Source organism: Gorilla gorilla, chromosome 12, assembly GCF_029281585.2.
Source record: "Gorilla gorilla gorilla isolate KB3781 chromosome 12, NHGRI_mGorGor1-v2.1_pri, whole genome shotgun sequence".
In the NCBI taxonomy this organism is placed as follows: domain Eukaryota; kingdom Metazoa; phylum Chordata; class Mammalia; order Primates; family Hominidae; genus Gorilla; species Gorilla gorilla.
Genome location: NC_073236.2, coordinates 44,366,750 through 44,387,698, shown reverse-complemented (window position 1 = coordinate 44,387,698; position 20,949 = coordinate 44,366,750). Strand labels below are relative to the sequence as shown.

Sequence of the window (20,949 nt, the reverse complement as noted above, 5' to 3'; positions counted from 1 at the left end):
ATGTTTATTCAAAAATACCACAAACATCTGTTCTATGGGGAAAGTAGGCCAGTTTCAGTGTTGCCTTTATAGACAAGTCACCCCATCCTCCTTACCTGAGTGCTTTCCCCATTTACAGCTGTCTCACCGCTCCCCACCCTTTGTGACTAGGTCAGTTTCCCCCCGTCAGTGGAGCCTTCCTGCACACTCCGGCAATCCTTTCCTTAACATAATAATGTCTTAAAGCTCACCCTTTTATTTTATTTCTTCATGGAGTCTTCACTCCATTGGCATGTTTTCTGAGGATACAGGAAACAAACAAAATATCCTTGTCTTTAGCAACTTGCAGTCTAAAAGGAGATGGAAAAAAAGCCTACCAAAAATTACCATAGAGTTGGACAGTTCCCTGACAGAGCCAAGCACAGAGCTGTGGTAGGTTAGAAAGTGGCCTACGTCCACATGGCTCCCCACATGTAAGTCCTTTCCAATGTGACTTTGCAGCTCCCCGAACAGGAGGAGCTCCCCTTGCATCAGAGCTGGCCTCATAACTTGCTGTGGCCGACAGAATGTGGCAGAAGTGGCTAGTTCTAAGCCCAGGCCTTGGAAGGCCTTTGATACATTCCCTCATTTTCTTGGAGCCCTGCCTATTGCCATATGAGGAGGTCCAGGTTAGTCTCTTGGAAGGGTGTGTGGTTCCAGCTGAAGCCCCTGCAGGAAAGCCTGGAGGCTGACCACAGACGTAGGATTTAGCTCAGGTGAGACCAGAAGAACTGCCCAGCTGAGCACAGGCCAAAATCTCCAGTCCTGCCCAAATCATGAGCTTAATATGAGCTGTTCATTTTAAGCCACTAAGTTTTGGGGTGGTTTTTCAAGCAACTATTGTTACTAGTGTGGAAGCCCAGAAGCAGGTTCACCTGGCACAAAACAAGATCTAGTAGATGCAGGGAGGGAGAAGATGAATTCGGCTCAGGACAGAATGAGTATAAACATCTACACTTAAATATTTTGCCAGTATTGATAGATACTCCAATAGCATTTTTCACTGCCCACTTAACAAATAATATTAAGCCTAATTTAACCATCTCTTAATGCCTGCACATCATCACGATGAAGCTTTACGTTCTTGCACCACTGTGCTGAACATGCTCACATTGATACTCCCAGGGTGATTAAGAAATACAGAAGTGTTTGTTCCCATACATTAAGTGGCCCCAGTTTGCTGTGCTTGGATTTTTAATTAACTTAGCTTCTACTTATAAAATGCCAAGGTTTTCTTCACTGCCAGTCTATCAACTGTCTCTTCTTGATCACCTGCAACTCTGTGGCAGCCTCCTATAGCCATGGTTTGCCCCATCTTTTTCCAGGGCATGTGGAGCCCTGTCTGCCCATGGGTCAGCTAAGGCCATGGAGCTGCACTGCAGGTCTAGGAGGGCTTGGATGAGGAGGTGCAGTGAAGGGGTTCTCATGTGCAAAGCATGCCACTAAGCACCAACTACAAGTCTTCAAAATGCTTTAAAATAAACTGATGCTATTTTTACAACCTCCCTGTGAGGCAGACATTGCCGCCACCACCTTTATGAGAGGGGATGGCAGAGGGTCACAGCACTGTGCCAGCTCCAGGGTCTTCAGCCTTCCAGGTCACAACCTGAGCTCAAACCTTTGTGCACTTTCCAGAATCTTAGGATGTCTCAGCTTTCATTTTGATAATTCATCCATCGATAACTCACAAGCTTCCTTTTATTTTTTTAATTTTGACCCTTTCTTCAATTTTTAAATGTGCCAGATCAAAAACCAGTAAGAAATATGGTTCTTTCTCTTAATCATACATGTACCTAATCCAGTATTTATAATCAGTAAATAAGAAATAGTTATTATAAATCAGCTTACATGGGAGCAGACTTCACCTGTTTCCTAAAATCCCATCTCATTAATATTCCCCAACTGAAAGAGAAGGAACCTGAGCTTCCCAGCCGTACATTTGAATGAATCCCCACTCTGCTGCTTCCCGTACTGAGATGTGGGCTGTATTATAACAACACATGAGATAGGCTGCCTGAACTGCTCCATTAAAGAATTCACTTGTGAGCTACCTAAATCCATCAGCAGAAACAGCATGAAGAAGGAGCACTTTCCTTTCAGCACGTCAGTGAGCCTATGTTAAGGGAATCCAGGGGTGACAAGAACAAGAGACTGTCAAGCCAGGGCAATAATTTACAAAGTGGAAAAAAAGTCAGATGTAAATCACTTCAAACCGCAGATGGCTCGTTAGGACTAAAAAAGAACATTTGTGTTTTTTCTCCCTTTAAAGCACTCCTAGAGATGTTTTGGAACATGCTCTGCTCCAAAAGATCTTCACTCTGGAAAATTCCATACACCCTTTAGCTTCAAAGTTGCGATTCAGAAGGTTTTACAGTAATGAACACCTTGAGAGTCTGTGAATTTATACATTTGCCAGAGGTGGAATGACCCATGAGAGTTTTCAAGCTACACAGTGAAAATTGAAAGTTGTTACCCAGAAAAGACTCACATCTCCTTCTATCCTTATCGCTGTGCCTACCCTGCCTCTCACTTCCTACCACCTCCCTTAACTCCAGGGGCACAGGGCACTGCAATCTTGCAGGCCTTCCAAGTGGGTGGATTCTCCATCTGTGGATTCAACCAACCACAGGTCAAAAAATAGTTGGAAAAATAATGGATGCTTGTAGATGCACTGAATATGTACAGACTTTTTTCTTGTCACTGTTCCCTAAACGATAGTGTAAAAATCATTACGTAACATTTACATTACATTGTATTAGCTATTTGAAGTAATCCAGAGGTGACTTAAAGTATAAAAAAGGGGGCCAGGTGTGGTGGCTCATGCTTGTAATCCCAGCACTTTGGGAGGCCAAGGTGGGCAGATCACGAGGTCAGGAGATCGAGACCATCCCGGCTAACATGGTGAAATCCCATCTCTACTAAAAATACAAAAAATTAGCCAGGCGTGGTGGCAGGCACCTGTAATCCCAGCTACTCAGGAGGCTGAGGCAGGAGAATGGCATGAACCCGGGAGGCAGAGCTTGCAGTGAGCCGTGATCCAAGATCGCATCACTGCACTCCAGCCTGGGCGACAAAGTCAGACTCTGTTTAAAAAAAAAACCAAAAAAAACCCACAATGGTATGTGCAGGTTATATGCAAATACTACACCATTTTTTATCAGGGAACTGAGCCTTCCACAGATCTGGTATTTGCCGGGGGGGTCCTGCAGTTAATCCTCCAGGATACTGAAGGACAACTGTTCTTAGTTATGGCAGCTCTAGCAGAATAATGCAGACACACCATTGGGAAAAGGCTAGAAGAGGGGCGAGATGCTTCCAAACTGGATCTACCCCAAAATCCTATCCTGTGAAAACTCAGAGTGGGCCAAACAGAAGAGGGGCTGAGCTCACATGGCAGCGAGGCTGGCAGTGCTGCCACCTTGATACCTTTCTGCTCTCCTCCCTGCCTGTTTGAGGCTGACAGGAGGCACACTTGGGGATGCCCATGGCTCCTCAGAATGTTACCAAAACACCAGGGGTTTGGTCTAGGTCCTGCTGCTTGCTGCACAGAAAGCCAATCACTGAGATGAGTATTGCCAGGGAAGAAGGCTTCAATCGGGTGCTGCAGCTGAGCAGATGGAAGCTCAGTCTCAAATTCACCTCCCTCACCGACTAAAATTAGGAGTTTATATAGCAGGGAAGAAATGTAACCATGTGTTAGAAAACGTAACAGGCAGCAGGTGGTCACTTAGGCAGTCATAATGGGTGAGGGGTCTGGCTTCTCATTGTCCAAACACAGGGATCTGGTAAGTTTCAACTCCTTTATGCTATCTGGGTGTCCTGATAGTTCCTTTCCTAAGAAAGGAACTCAGATAAGACAAATATAACTTTCTCAAGTTTTAAGACTGAGAGGATCAATTTCTATGTTTATTCAAAGAAACCATAAACATCAGCTCTACAGGAACAATGGGTCAGTTTCAAGAGCTCAACTGTGGTAGGTCAACTGGGGGCAAGAAGCAGGAAGGGGTTGAAGACAGAAGAGGAATTCTGCCCACAGCACGCATCTGCAGAGATGCTCCTGCTGATCTGATCTACATGCAGGTAAGAGTCATCGCAGGGTGCCTACTTGGCACTAATGAAACACATCAACAGGGTCCCTTTTCTTTTTGATCTCCAACAAACCCAAAAGGACTCCTCCATGCTGTCCCCTTGCGTGACATGTGGCACAACCTGCCCCAGCTCATCCACAGGTGGCTGGTGGTGACCAGTCCATGCACAGCAGAGGCAGGAAGGCCCCCTCATGCCTGCACAGACCAAAGCCAACTCCAGCTGGGATTCCAGTGTTCTCCTCTAGAAGTATGGGACCTAATCCTGGAGAAGTGTATGAACCAAGGTATGCCCACTTCTTCAAACAAGGAAAGCACTGGAGGCAGTTGTTAAAGTAAAAAATCCAAACTAGAGAACAGAGCTTGACTGTGCATGGAAAGGCAGAGGTGGCAGATCTGCTTTGTAAGCCAAAGCCAGTCAGACAGAAGCAGTCATGAGTTTGCTCATCTGGGCTGTGAACTTGAGTAACTGTTTTCTCTTAAAAACTGTGTTACCATGCCTGCAATCCCAGCACTTTGGGAAGCCAAGGTGGGTGGATCACAAGGTCAGGAGTTTGAGACCAGCCTCCCCAATACGGTGACACCCCATCTCTACTAAAAATACAAAAATTAGCCAGGCATGGTGGCATGCGCCTGTAGTCCCAGCTATTCGGGAGGCTTAGGTGAAAGAATTGCTTGAACCCAGGAGGCAGAGGTTGCAGTGAGCCGAGATCATGCCACTGCACTCCAGCCTGCTGACAGAGCGAGATTCTGTCTCAAAAAACTGTATTTACAATGAACACCATAACCATGCTGAAGGCAACACAAAAGGAAAGAACTCAACTAAGTGACTGCATAAAACAGTCTACATACTGTGGGGATGAAAACCAAAAGAACCACGCATTAATACTGTAAGGTAATTAACAAACATGTTTCTCACAGGAATGTGAGTTAGAAAATCCTGAACTACTTCATGGATATGCTAAAATCGGGAAAACAGGGAATGTTTTGTAAATAAGGAGAATCAGGTTGCTCACTGTTAGAGGGAAAGTTACAAAAAAGGAATTGGAGAAAGCTAAATGGAGCCCTTGGTGTTGGACCGGAATCAAGTTTCAGTATAAACCCATGGTTTTCACATACACAGAGACAGATACATAGATACATAGATACATAGATAGATAGATAGATAGATAGATAGATAGATAGATAGAGATACACAAATACAGATATGTGCATAGGCATGTGTTTGCATGCTCATGTGGCTCCAACTCTGTCTGCCGACAGGGCTGGAAGCAATGACTCCCAGCAGAGATAAATACTCAGTGCTCAGATCTTATTTCTAGATGCCCTTCACCAATAAAAGGAACCAGAGCTCTTTCAGAAGTGGTTGGTTCCAGGTCTACAGCAGGGAAAATACATACAAGGTGAGGCTGAAGCATCTTGTGATTCCAGAAAGAAAATTATATACATATATGTGTGTGTATATATATATGATATCCTATATGTATTATATATATATGCACTTATAGAAAGACCACAAGAGCCTGTCTGAAGAAGATCCTAATGCAAAAGCTGGAATAATTTGAGGAACAAAATAGATTGTGATAGAATTAGATTATAGCACATAACATAACATAAATATCCATGAGTCCCTACTGATATAAAATTGAAAAACTGATGTAATAAATAAATAAATGGAGGAGAAGAGAGACCTCTTCCTTTTGGTGGAATTCTAGTTAATGAATGTAGAAGGAAAGAGCGGAATAGAAAATCAGCATTAGGCAAACACTACAGTAATTGTTATTGCAGGAAAGATCTGCTGGTGAATGTTAAAATTAATAGGCAAAGTTTCAGAAGAAACAGGAAATCGTAAATATCCCAGGATATTTACTAACTGCAAAGGGAATGACAGAGGTCTTACAATGAGGAAGCCCCAGCAGAAATCACCTTCACCAAGTGACGAAGGTCAACATCACCAATAATTAGACACATTGATCTCTGCAACCTGTGATATGACACGCTGAGAACACAACTTTCTTCTTCAGTATTCTCGGCAAAAGTGAATAGCCTCAGCCCAATCTGGAGAAAACATCAGACAAATCCAAATGTAGGAGATATTCAGCAAAATAACTAACCAAAATTCTTTAAAAATGTCAAGATCATGAAAGACAGGAAAAAGTGAGGAATGACATTTCAGAAGAATAAGGAGAAATAAAAACCAAATGCAATGTGAGGTTCTGGTTCGGATGCTGGAAATTAGTGGAAAAAAATGTTGAAATTAGAATAAGGTCTTTACTTTGTTAACAGTATTGTACTAATGTTAATTTTCTGTTTTAATTATTTTGCTATACTTATTTAAAATGTTGACATTAGAGGAAGCTGGGTGAGGGGTATCTGTAAACATTCAATATTATTTAGACTTTTCTGAAAGACTAAAATTAGTTCAAAATAAAACATTTTTTAAAAACCAAGTTCAAGCACTGTTGAGTGGATAGCCTGAATGAATTACCTTGTGTCCTTTCAAGGGTCACTCTTGCCTTGCTCATCATAAAATCTATCTTGAAAATTTGTCTTTGAACCACATACACCTAATGAAATTAAGTTTCCAGTGAACAGCCATGGTCTTGAATTAAGAGAATGCTGAAATGCCTATGTTCTTGCAATTTCCTCTTCAGCTATCACACCGTTGCCATCCACTGTTTGTTCAGTTTACCATATGTTCCATTATCTTTTACTTCTGTGAAATGCATTCTGTGATCTGTTTTATCGGTCTTCTAATTTTACAATAGGTTGAAGGGCTAAATCCCATTTTATGGCTTACCTAAGCAGGGTAGTGATATTTTCTTTTCTGCTGACTAATTCTGAACAACTACACAACAGCAATTTCCTTCATATAGGCTGTGGCCAGTGGAGAGGTAATTCTTAACGAGAAAGTCAGAGATGGAAGCAGTTAAGAAGTATGAGCTGTCATGATTCAGACATTCACTCCATAGGACTGACAGCATTTCATACCCACAGTGTTTACCATAGGGAGCTGACTTTGAGCTGCTCTCTGGATGGAAATCACCTTAGTCTAACAATTCTGACAGAATTCCATTATGCACATGGTGGGGGGCAGAGGGTGGCAGGCAGAGATGAGGAATCATAGGGCAGAAGAAAGATAAATGTACATTTTAAGAAAACAGCTATCTACACACCCAGCTTGCAGATAGCTTTAATTTTACAAACTATTTTCTCACTTATTATCAAATTTGATGCAGCCAAACGTTGCAGTGTATAAAAGATCTTCTCTCTATTGTGCAGGCAAAAAGAACAAGACCTTGAGAAAACTTCCAGTGTTTCAGGACAGAAAGTAACTTAATATGGAGCCAGACCAGCATCTATGTTGATACAATCTTGAATTCTTCTAATAGAAACTCCTGTTGTTTTCTTTCCCACAGAAGCCATATCCATCTGTCATATGACAAGATGGAGGTGCCCAAGATACCGCTTTCTTTGCAGTGGAAGCCATCTTCAACTGTCCTGCCCTCCATCTGTGCCCAACAGCTACATTGTGTCAGGGCAAGGTGAATGCCTGGCCATGCCTATAGATGCTACACAGCCTGGAGCAGAGGTAAAGGAAACCAACATGGAACCCTGGCAATGGAGACAGTAGGACTCTCCAATTGATGATGACTAATGTTACTCTCACAAGGTAAATTGCCAAACCACATCACCCTTATCAGTCAAATGTATGGGGTCTCCAAGAAATGAAAAGCCCTACGCCCACATCATCCCTCCAGGCACTTGGACTTTCCCTTTACGTGGGCTTAAAGGGGTCACTTGGATGGAGGCCATAAAGCCCGTGAAACTTAGCAGGACCCTTCCAAGTCACATCAGCACTTCCAGCTATCAGGGAAAGAAAATGAAAAGTAGATTTCTGTCTGTGGATCTTATTTGAGAGATGAGGAGCAGACATTCTGGCATCAGAAGAGCAAGAGCTCTGGATTTCAAGAGTTAAAACTCATAATCTCATACCAGGAGACTGTCCTGAGCTCAAACCTGTCTCCTGCAAGCCTCCTCCTTTCCCCAGAGAGTTGTGATCAGGATTAAAGGAGAGAATTAACCGAAAAAGAAAAAAAGATGTTTTAGCTAAATCATTAGCAATATGCTGCTTCTTACTAGAGCCTGCTTCCCCAAATTATATATTTGATATGTGCTTGGGTAGATGTCAGTGCCAATGCAGGTGCAGGGAAGGTGCTCCAACACACATAAAAAAGAAAAGTCACTCTTTATTCCTTATTATTGCAGATTGTAAAATATTTCTCAACTACACTTCTTATAATGAAGCCAATGGCTAAAGCAATTATTGTTTTTCACATATAGTTCAAGCTGTTGCCGGGACTCACCATAAACTTTCAATTTGAAAGCACAAATGAAAACAGGTGTGCAGGAAGCAGAAATGCACACTCTTCCTGCAATCTGAAAGGCATTGTGCCCTCAGTTTCTATAGCAATTGTCTCTGCTTCATCTCTTCTCTGCAGGCTGGGCAATTTTGATCATTCACAATGAAGATGTTAGTTGTTTCCAGTATGAATACTAATGGTGTCTGATTGAATGTTTGTTTATTCTTGAGATAATCAGCTAATGATTTTGATTTGAAAATGTGTATACAAATAAGTATATACATCACAGGGAAAGGAACACAAGGTGTGTTTGAAATTCTTATTTTAATAATTACTAAACAAAGGTAGAATAAAACATATCCCTTCTCCCTAGTGTGCTGATAATCAAGTTCATACTCCTTTACAGTTGGGAACAAATAGCATGCTATGGAATTTCAAAACTTTAAATAAGAAAATACAGAAAACTGCTCATGAAATTAGTGAATGCTGTTTAAACTCGCTGATAAGGAGTCAAATGAAATCAGCAGGCTCGCATCTTCCTAGCAGAACTGTAAACCGGTGTACCCTTTCAAGAGGACAGTTTGGCAGTATAGCTTAGGACCCTTAAAACTGTACACTGCAGCCAGGTAACTGCTATTCAGGAAATATTCTAGATAAATAATCCGAAATAGGGGGAAAGATTCCCATATTGGGGCTTATCATAGTATTTACTATAACAGTGGAATATTAGAAATAATTGGTCAATCATAGAGAGATCAGTGAATAAATGTTGGCATCTTAAATGGATGTTACACCTCCATTCAAATTGTGTTTATAAAAAGTTTTGCAGTAATATTGAAAAAGCAATTATAATAGCATGACAATGGAAGCAACAAAATGTAATATTGCTTTTACTTTGAAGATATGTAGAATAAATCTCAAGAGAGATGCAAAGCCATGAAGAATTTTAATCAGCAATTAAAAAACACTCAATTCAAGGTTTGAATTAGCAGAGTAGGATGACCATATTTTTAAAAAGTATATTGTACTTAGGTGATGAAAACCCTGAATACCCTGATTTGATCACTACACATTATATACATGTAACAAATTTTCTCTTATACCCCACAAATTTACAGAAATTGTTTAAAGAAGAAAATTTGGGCAAAGAACAGTGGTTTGTTCTCTACTTTTCCATTGACTGACCTATTGAAACATCATTTTGTATATAATCCTTATTAAATGTCTTTAAATCCCAATATTTGTAAATTACATTTATATTTCACAAAGCACTCTTAATTCCTAAAACAGATGATGCTATTTCATGGAATTTATTTATTATTTTATTATTATTATTATTATTTTGAGATGGAGTCTCGCTCTGTAGCTAGGCTGCAGTGCACGATCTTGGCTCACTGCAACCTCCACCTCCCGGGTTCAAGTGATTCTCCTGCCTCAGCCTCTCAAGTAGCTGATACAGGCATGTGCCACCTCGCCCTGCTAATTTTTGTATTTTTAGTAGAGACAGGGTTTCACCACATTGGCCAGGATGGTCTCGAACTCTTGACCTCGTGATCCACCTGCCTCAGCCTCCTAAAGTGCTGGGATTACAGGAATGAACCACTGCACCCAGCTGTAATTTATTTAAACTCTAGGGAAATCACCAAATATTTTTTGAAAGAATTATAATTGATAGGAGAGAAAACAGAATGATATAAAATGGTCATTTAAAATCAAAGAAAGCAAAAAATAATTGCAAGAAAAAAAGCAAAAAAGAAAGATGAATAGAGAAGTTATAAATGTAGTAGATATTAAAATCCAACAATATCAATAATCATCTTAGATGTGAATGTTCTACATATACCAATTAAAAGTTGGAGACTGTAAGAGTGGATAACCCTTCCCCCCACAATATCCAAATGTATGTTGTCTCTAAGAAGCCCACTTAAATATAAAGACATAGAATAAAAGTAAAGAGATGAAGACAAACATGCCATAACACTAATCAAAAGAAAGGGGAGTAGGAGACTCAATTTCAGACAGAGCAAATGCAGAGCAGAAATAAAAAACTCATCAGGGATAAAAAGGTGTATTATGTTATGATAAAGGGCCCAGCTCTCCACGATGAGATAGCAATCCTTAATGTGTGTGCCTAACAACAGAGCATCAAAATACATGAGGCAGAAACTCATCAAACTGTGAGGAGAAATAGGCAAATTTACTACCATAAGTTGGAGACTTCACTACTTCTGTATCTGTAATTGACCCATTCTGCAGGCAGAAAATCATTGAGTAGAGTTGAATTGAACAACACCATCAATCAATTTGATCTAATTGACATTTATTGAATACATCATGCAATAAGACCAGAATATACATTCTTCTCAAGCTCGCATGGGACATTTACTAAGACAGACTACATTCTGGGCCATAAAACACAACTTACAAAGTTAAAAGAATAGACATCATGCAAAGTATGTTTTCAGACCACAATGAAGCTAAACTAGAATTAACAACAGAAAGATACCTAGAAAAGCCCAAAATGTTTGGAGATGAAACAACATACTTCTAAATAACACATGGTCAGAGAAGTCTCAACAGAAACTTAAAAACTCTTTGAACAAATGAAACTAAAAATACAACCTATCATAACATGTGGAATGTAATGAGAGCAGTGCTTAAGGGGAAATTTATAACATTGAATGCATGTATTTAAAAAGAATAAAACTCTAAAATTAGTAATCTGAATTTTCACCTCAGGAAACTATAAAATTTTTTAAAAAGTAAATGCAAAGTAAGTGGGAAAAAATAAATAATAAAAATCAATAAAATTAAAAACAGAAAAACAATAGAGAAAGCCAATAAAAACAAAAGCTGGTTCCTTGAAAAGACCAATAAAATTGATAGACCTCTAACCAGGGTAACCAAGAAAGTAGAAGACATTAAGTCACTAACATTAAAAATGAAGAGGCTATCACTACTGATCCCACAGACATTAAAAGGATAATAAAAGCTATTAACTGACAACTCTGTACCCACAGATTTTTATCACTTACATGAAATGGACCTATTTCTTAAAAAGATACAAGCTACCAAACTCACATAGGAAAAACTGATAACCTAAACAGGTTCAGTTTTTAAAATATATCTATTTTTAAAGTGAGATTTATTCCAGGTAAGCAAGGATAGTTAAACATTTAAAACTCGATTAATCTAACCCACCATAGCAATAGGCTAGACAAGAAAAATCATATGATCATATCCATAGATGCATAAAAAGCATTTGACAAAATTTAACACCCATTCGTTATGATGAAAAATTATCAGCAAAGTAGGAATAGAAGTAAACTCTCTAGTTTGATAAAGAACATCTACTAAAAACCTACAGCTGACATTTTAATTTAACATTATAAAATATATCTATTTTTTAAGAATTGAAGGAATAATTAGAAGCTTTCCAGAAGAGAAAGCATCAGGCCCAGATGTGTTCACTGGTAAATTCTACCAAACATTTAAGGAAGAAATTAAATCAATTCTCTACCATCTTTTTCAGAAAGTAGAAACAAAGGGACTACTTTCTAACTCACTCTATGACCAGCATTACCCTATTACCAAAACAAAGACATTACAAGAAAGGAAAACAATAGACCAACATTTATCATGAACATATACACCAAACCCTCAACAAAATATTAGCACATTGAATATAATAATGTGTAAAAAGGAGTTTACACCACAGAAAGTGAGATTTATTCCAGGTAAGCAAGGATGGTTAAACATTTAAAAATCGATTAATCTAATCCACCATATCAACAGGCTAGACAAGAAAAACCATACGATCGTATCAATAGATGCATAAAAAGCATTTGACAAAATGTGATACCCATTCATTCAGGATTAAAAAATATCGGCAAACTAGGAATAGAAAAAAACTCTCCAATTTGATAAAGAACATCTACAGAAAACCTACAGCTAACATTTTAATGATGAGAAACTAGATGCTTTCCGACTATGATCAGGAACAAGGCAAAAATGTCCTCTTTCACTACAACTATTCAACATTGTACTGGAAATCCAAGCTAATGCAACAAGTAAGATAACCAAATAAAAGGTATACAGATTGAGTGGGAAGAAATAAAACTTCATTCACAAATGGCATGATTACCTATGTAAAAGATTTCCAAGAATCATCAAAAATCTACTGGACCTAACAAGTGATTATAGCAAGGCTGCAGGATACAAGGTTAATATACCAAAGTCAATTGCTTTGCTATATACCCAAAATGAACAACTGGAATTTGAAACTTAAGATAACACCCTTTACATTAATACCAAAAATTGGAATACTTAGATACAAACCTAACAAAGTATGCACAAGATTATGTTAATTATATCATATCATTTTCTGTATTTTTGATGCTCTATTATCTAACCCTTCCCTGACCAGGGAAGATCTGCCCCTCCCAGTGTTAGCTAATTTCTACAGATAGTAAACAACTCGCCCAAGAGCGTGCATTTCATATACAAACTAAGCAATCCAAAGTCCATATCCCCTACCCCTCCACCCCCAAATTTTCTTTATGGAACTCACACTCAGGGCGAATATTTCCATGCCCTAATTATACCAGGTCTGGATACCCTACACCTGAGAGCCTGCTGAATTATTCAAATGTGCCAATCCTACATGCCTAGCCTGCCTTAGCCATTTTTCGCCACAGAAACCACAATAAAGCCTCTTGTTATATTTTCCTCCCTCTTTCTGCTTCCTGACCAACCTTAGCACTTCCTTGTGTGGTGCCTTCATGATGTGGTGTGCCCTCTCCTCTTGGGAATGATGAGTGACAAACTATCTTTTCAATGGCAGTCACCTCCTTATGTGCTATGCTCACCATATTTGAATAATAGTAAAACCTGTCAGGCCTCTGAGCCCAAGCGAAGCCATCATATCCCCTGTGACCTGCACTATACATCCAGATGGCCTGAAGCAACTGAAGATCCACACAAAGAAGTGAAAATAGCCTTAACTGATAACACTCCACCATTGTGATTTGTTTCTGCCCCACCCTAACTGATCAATGTACTTTCTATTTTCCCTGACCCTTAAGAAGGTTCTTTGTAATTCTCCCCACCCTGGAGAATGTACTTTGTGAGATCCACCCGCTGCCCACAAAACATTGCTCCTAACTCCACTGCCTATCCCAAAACCTGTAAGAACTAATGATAATCCCACCACACTTTGCTGACTCTCTTTTCGGACTCAGCCCACTTGCACCCAGGTGAAATAAACAGCCTTGTTGCTCACACAAAACCTGTTTGGTGCTCTCTTCACACGGACGTGTGAGAAAAAACCTCCATTTCTATTTCTTTTCCCTCAGCCTTATTAAGGTATGATTGATAAAAATTATATACTACATATTTTCAGTGTACAATATTAATTACACACACACACACTGGTAAATGACTAAATCAAGTTAATTAACATAGCCATCACCTCACATACTTTCTTTCTTGTGGTGAGAACATTGAACATTTAAGAACTACCATCTTAGCAATTTTCAAAGATTTAATACATTATTGTTAACTATAGTCATCATGCTGTAAATAGATCACCAAAACTTGTTTATCCTGTTTAACTGAAACTGTGTACTCTTTGGCCAACCTCTCCACATTTATTCCCCTCACCCCTACCATCAGGCTCTGGTGACCACCACTCTACTGTCTGCTTCTACTTCTCAACTATTTTAGATTCTACACAAAAGGGAGATCATGCATTATTTCTCCTTCTGTCCATGGCTTATGTCACTCAGCATAATGTCCCCTAGTTTCATCCATGTTGTCACAAATAATAGAATTTCCTTATCTTTTAAGGGTGAATGGTATTCCATTGTGTGTGTGTGTTTGTGTGTGTGGTGTGTGTCACATTTTCTTTATCCATTCATCCTTCAGTGGACACTTCATTTGATTCCTTATCTTGTCTACTGTGAATAATGCTTCAATAACAAGGAAGTGCAGATATGTCTTTAACATACTGGTTTTACCTCCCTTGGACATATGCCCAGAAATAGAATTATTGGGTTATATTTAAAACACAACAACAAAAAAAACCCTACATTTTAAAACAAAGGTCTATATAAGGAAAACTACAGAACTCTGATGAAAAAAAGCGGTTCTAAAAAATTGAGAAATATTCCATGTTCATGGATAGAAGACTCAATATCATCAAGATATTAATTCTTCCCAATTTAATATATAGATTCAATACAAACCCAATCAAAATCCCAACAAGTTACTTGTGGATATGAACAAACTGATCTCAAAGTTTACATACAGAGGGAAACATCCCAGAATAGCCAAAACAATGTTCAGAAAAGAAGTGCCAGTCAGAGGACTGGCATCACCTCACTTCACAACAGTGTGGTATTATAAAAGAATAAACAAATTGGTCAATAAACCAGAATGGAGAGCGCTTAAATAGACCCACAGAAATGTAGCCAGCTGATCTTTGGCAAAGGAGCAAAGGTAATAAAATGGAGAAAATATAGTCTTTTCAAAAGATAGTGCTGGAACAACTGTACATCCACATGCAAAAAGTAAATAAATAAATCTAGACATTGATCTTATGCTTTTCACAAAAATTAACTCAAAAATAATCATATACCTAAACGTAAAATACAAAACTATAAAATTTCTGGAAGGTTATATTTGGGAGATAAAATAGTTAACATTGTGTTTGGCATGACTTTTAGATACAACATCAAAAGCACAATTGATGAAATAAAGTATTGATAAATTTGACATAATTAAAACTTCTCTGTGGAAGACACTGTTAAGAGAATAAAAACACAACCCACCGTCTGGGAGAAAATACTTGCAAAACACGTATCTGATAAAAGACTGTTATCCAAAATATAAAAAGAACTCTTAAAATTCAACAGCAAGAAAACAACCCAATTAAACAAGTGGACAAAAAAATCTGAAGCGATAAAAGAAGATAATACAGTTGACAATCAGCATACGAGAAGATGCTCAACAGCATCTTAGGAAGTTATTAATTAAAACAATGATTAGATACCACTGCCCACCTTGTAGAATGGCCAAAATTTAAACCACTGACAACACCAAGTGCTGCCGAAGATATGGAGCAACAGAAATTCAGTGCTGGTAGGAATGCAAAATGGAACAACTCCTTGGAAGACAGTTTGACAGTTTCTTACAAAACTAAACATAATCTTAACTGTAAGATCCAGCAATGACACTCCTTAGTACTTTCCCAAATGAAATGAAAACTTAAGTCTACACCAAAACCTTCACATGCATGTTTAGAGTAGCTGTATTCATCATTGCCAACACCTGAAAAAAAACAAGACATCCTTTAATGCATGAATGGATAAACAATGTATGGTACCATCTATACAATGGAATATTATTCAGCAATAAAAACGAAATGGGCTAACAAGCTACAAAAAGACATAGAGAAGCCTTATGTCACTTTGCAAAGTGAAAGAAGCCAATATGAAAAGGCTATATACCGTATGATTTCAGTTACAGGGGATTCTGAAAAAGGCAAAACTATAGAAACAGTGGAAAGATTAGTGTTTGTCATGGGTTGAGAAGTGGATGAAAGGTGGGATGGAATGAACAGGTGGACCACAGAGGATTTTTTAAGACAGTGAAGCTATTCCATCCATATCATATTGTATTGGTGTATACATGACATTATACATTTCTCAAAACCTATAGTATAACACAAACAATGAGCCCTAATGTAAACTATGGACTTTAACAATAATACTTTAATGTTGGTATATCAATTGTAAAAAATGTACCACACCAATGCAACATGTTAGTAATGGAGAAAACTCTAGGGTTGGAGAGGGAGTATGTCGAAAATCTCTGTACTTTCCGCTCAACTTCCTATAAATGTAAAATTGTACAAAAATATAGTTTACTGATATTTAAACAAATGATAAGGTAATAAACTCAAATCTGAATAGCAATCGAATTGCTAATCATACATAAATAATAACGTATTTGTTCCACTGGCCTAAGAAGATGGTGTCATAGTTCCACATGATCACCAGGCAGCTATCGCCTTAGGCAGGCCCAATTTCTCCCCAAATCCACTCTTGCCACTCTGCCACATGAGTCCTAAGTCAGCTGCATCTCCAAGCAACTTCTCTCTCCACCATTAGCCCCAGGAGCTGTGTAGAATTGTTCAATGCTGGTCCCTTGTCAGGCAGAGACTCAGAAGTCAGCCATTGCAAAGTGTTGGTCTGTTAGCTGTCCAAGCAGGATATGGGATCTCTCTCTTCCCAGTCTGCCCTCACCCAAGCACATGCGATGGGTCCTCTGGTGGGGAGACCCAGTGTACCTTCTCCTCAGTCTGAATCCACTGATGTAATTATACCAGTTTTCTTCAGCCTGTGAGTGAAATGGAGCTGCCACTCCTGCCACATTCTGCAATCCTTGAGTGCACCCTCATGCCCTCAGTGTTGCATGCGTCCTTGCCCTGCCCCAGCCCTCCTACCTCCCCAAATCTTCGACTGTGACCTATGGGCCCCAGCTTCATAGGACCACAGAACAGCACTCCCAAGCCTTTGCCAGTGACCCTCCCTGTAGGTACCCCTATTCCACATAGAGATCAGGCATTCCTGCCACCTCAGATACCTCAGGGTCAGAAAGTAGAGTTCAGATGCTTCTTACTTCCCTCAACCTTCCATTTTATTGTAAAGCAATCAAAAGAATACATAAAAATATAAATAACCTTGCTCTTTTAAAACTGTACATGCTGCTCCTCCTTGCTGAACTCTGGTTCACCCTCCCCACTGGCTGACCACTCTGGCACCTGGCTTGCATTTTTTCCTACCCCCACACTCTACCAATAGTTGAATTTGACATTTTGATTTTCACAAAGTGCTAATTTCAAAACCCATTTTCCTCCACTGCTATCAGGTGGTGTCCAGCACATAACTGCACTCTGGACCTTGTCATTTCTTGTAACAGTGCCAAGTGCAAAAATCATTAACTCAGACACCACTCGCCTACAATCGCTCTCTTTCCAGCCTGCTTGGCAACTCCTCCCTGAGTAATGAAGTTTTACCTCCTCTCCACTTTCCCTCTATCCATGATCATTTTCTTCTTTTACCTACTTTATTCAGCCTGTATTCCACGATCATTGTCCAGTGGCACAGTTGCCTTAATTCGTCTTGACTTTCTGCTTCTATGCTTGCCCCTGAGAACAAACTGCTGCTGAAGAAGATCACACCACAGTGATAACTGATTTTATTATGAATTTTTAAATACTTCATGTGGGACGTTGATGATACTGGAAAACCTACCAGATTCCTCTACTCAACTCATTCTCCCAACACTTCAGTGTTTCATAGTTGCTCTGCTTTTCTCAAAAGATGAAAGTCATCATTCTTCTTCCATCCCAGCCTCTTTCTCAGCAGATGATGAATTTTCTCTACTTGCAGAGAAAAAGAAGTCAGGTGAGACAGCCTCGCCTTCCAAACCCAGCTGCATCTCACACACCCTGGCCTCCCCTCTTTCGTTAACAGTAGGGATGCTGCCCTTCCTCCTACCTGGGGCCAGAACTCCCCTGGTCATTTGTTCCACTGCTTTCCAGTTTTTCAGGAACCCAGTACACCTATATAATGATTATGTGTGAATATGCAGTAACCTAATCTTATCTCTGCACATTCAACCTCTTCATCCCGAGTAGATGCATTCCTTCTGCTGGCTTGAATTAGCCATTTCCTACTTTGATAAGATCCTTCCCATTGTTTTTTTGTAAGTTCCTGACACTTTTTTTAAGTGCACTCTAATGTGACCCTCACTGTACCTTACACAGTATCATATCTCCCTTTGGCCTTTCATGTCTTTAAGAGCTATTTCGAATATCCAGATGAAGTAATAAATTCATGTTTTGATCCACCCCCTCTTCTAACATCAGTGATAAATAAAAAAAGAGAAAACCAAAACAAAATAGCCTGTTTCAAATAACAAAAACAATAAGAACAAACCATAAAAGCAGACATTTATATGCCTGAACACATTAAAATTTAACACATCTGTTCAAAGAAAGACAACAAAACAAACTGAGGAATAAGGCACAGATTGGAAAAATATATTTGTAATGCACATTCCTGACAAAAGATTAGAGTCCAGCATACATAAAGAATTCCCGTAAGTCAATAAGGAAAATAAAAATCTCCAGAGAAGAAAAGGCAACTAGATAAAAAAGCAATTCAGAAGAGGAAATCAAGTTGCCAGAAAGTAGCATAAAGATGCTCAACTTCATGAGTAACGGGGAAAAGAAATTAAAGCCACAGGCCAGGTGTGGTGGCTCACGCCTGTAATCTTAGCACTTTGGGAGGCTGAAGCAGGTGGATCACTTGAGCTCAGGATTTGAGACCAGCCTGGGCAACATGGCAAAACCCTGTCTCTACCCAAAATGCAAAAAAATAGCTGTGTGTGCTGGCACACACCTGTGGTCCCAGCTACTCAGGAGGCTAGGGCGGGAAGATCGCTTGAGCCTGGGAGGCAGAGGTTGTAGTGAGCTAAGATCACCCCACTGCACTCCAGCCTGGGTGACAGAGTGAAAACTCATCTTAAAGAAAAAAAAAAAAGTCAGGAAAAACAAATTAAAGCCACAGTGAGATACCTTTTCCCATCCATCTGAAAGGCCAAGTTAGAAAGTCAGACAAAACCAAGTGTTGAGGATGAGAATGTGAAGGTAACAGAAGCTCACTGCTGTGGGTGATACTGTGAGAGCCACCAGCACGCTCTGGGAAAACTCCAGGTATGTGACCTCCCATCACAGCATTCCCATTCCCAGGAATAGTTGGACACAGGCATGCAATGGGGCACATACAGGAATGTTCAATGCAACTCTGTTTGTAATTATAAAAACTTGGATACAGTTTAAACATTCATCAGTGCAAGTTGCTAAATTAAGGCATGTTTATAATATAAATAAACCTGAGCTACATCTTCAATGGATACATCAATAAATTTCTGAAGTATAATATTGAGCTTAAAAAAGCAAGTTGCAGAAAGCAATGATACATAATACCATTTCTATTCAGATTGCAGACCTGCAAAGCAATAGTGTACGTTATTTATACAAACATGTAAATGAACTGATAGCATTACATATAATACATACAAGTGAAAGACACCAAATTAACAATAATGGTTATCTCTGGAAGGTAGGAAGTAGGATTGAGAAGGAGTATACAGGGAAAGTCGAGTCACTCTGTATATTTTTTTAATCTAAAGCAAATATGATGAAACATTAAGAACTGATAAAGCTAGGTGGCAGGTACATATGTGATCATTATACATTATTTTCTAATTATATATTTTATATTTTAAAAATACAAAAGTTATCTATAGTCTTTATATCCACTTCTTTGCCTAGCTCCCATGCCACTGTACTCCTAACTGGTTTCCAGAACCACCAATCCACCAAAAGTAACAATGCCTCTGAATTCCTGTGTACATCGCAATGCACATTTTCAGTCTTGCTTGACCTACCAGAAATGGTCTCCTGGCTTTGATGACACAGCTTCTCATTTTTCTCTACCTCACTGGTCTATGCTTCTTTCCTTCAGCAGCTTGCTGAAGGACAGCAGGGATTCTCTTCTATCCCTGCTGCTCAAAGTTAGTTTTCAGAGAGAAACTTCCAGCATCACACTATGAGAAACCATGCAGACATCTGCCCCCCGCAACCCCTGCCACCAGCAAAAATGGCAAACATCTTTTTAAAACAACCATTTAAAGTCTCTGGAAATGGTCCGAAAAGCATACGGCAAAAGAAGAAATAAATGAAGAAAATCTTTAAAAATGTGGTAAGAATAGTGAGTCTGTGGTATTTACATTGAAACTCACTCCCTTCCTCCCCTGTCCCAACTCAGTGTGATAGAAATTCTACTACAGACTGGTGCAGCCAAGAAAACACAGCTCCTCTTCTCCTAGCAGCTAGTAAGAGGGCTTTCTTCCAAGGAGGGCCAGGATGTCAGCATTTCTCATTCTGCCTCAAGCTAACTGTTGTTGAGGCTCCAAGTTCCAGGTGACTATGGCCAAAAAGTGCAAGCTCCCCCTTCTTCTGCCCAGTCCTCACCCATATGACAGACGCTCTACCTTGAGAATACCAGGGTCTGGACTGCCTTTGTGCTAGCTCATAAGGCACTGGTCCCTTGCCAGGAGAGGCAAGCCAAAAAGACATGAATCTACTGCCTGCTACCTCAACCAAGCACTCAGCTCCTTTAGTGGAAATGTCGCTCAGAAAGAAATGCACTGTTGTCCTCATCCTCAGCTACAGATTCCTGGCTCAGAAGTTTTGCCTAAGGGGAGAAACAGGCCATAAACCTGAAGCTACTAATCCCTTCCCAAAGAAACTGATTCCATTTGCAACAGAGTGTAGAGAGGTTCAAGCCTAAGGGCACTCTCAAAAATAGTGAAAGTCATCATCAAAGCCAACTAAGAGGAGATAGATT

At 39.5% G+C, this 20,949-nt stretch overlaps 1 long non-coding RNA gene across 8 annotated transcripts in view; it reads right to left on the bottom strand.

Moving 5' to 3' along the window:
- LOC109025754 (uncharacterized) overlaps positions 1–20,949 on the bottom strand; it is a 201,597-nt gene that overhangs the window by 155,031 nt on the left and 25,617 nt on the right. The window contains exons 2-3 of one of the 8 annotated variants that reach the window (XR_010129883.1): positions 19,524–19,545; positions 17,785–17,912 (exon numbers count right to left, since the gene is read on the bottom strand). The exons of 6 other annotated variants lie outside the window; for them this stretch is intronic. This is a non-coding gene — a long non-coding RNA (uncharacterized lncRNA). Of the gene's footprint in view, positions 1–17,784; positions 17,916–19,523; positions 19,546–20,949 lie in introns of all 8 variants that reach the window. One more of the 8 variants, XR_010129885.1, reaches the window with a different exon arrangement.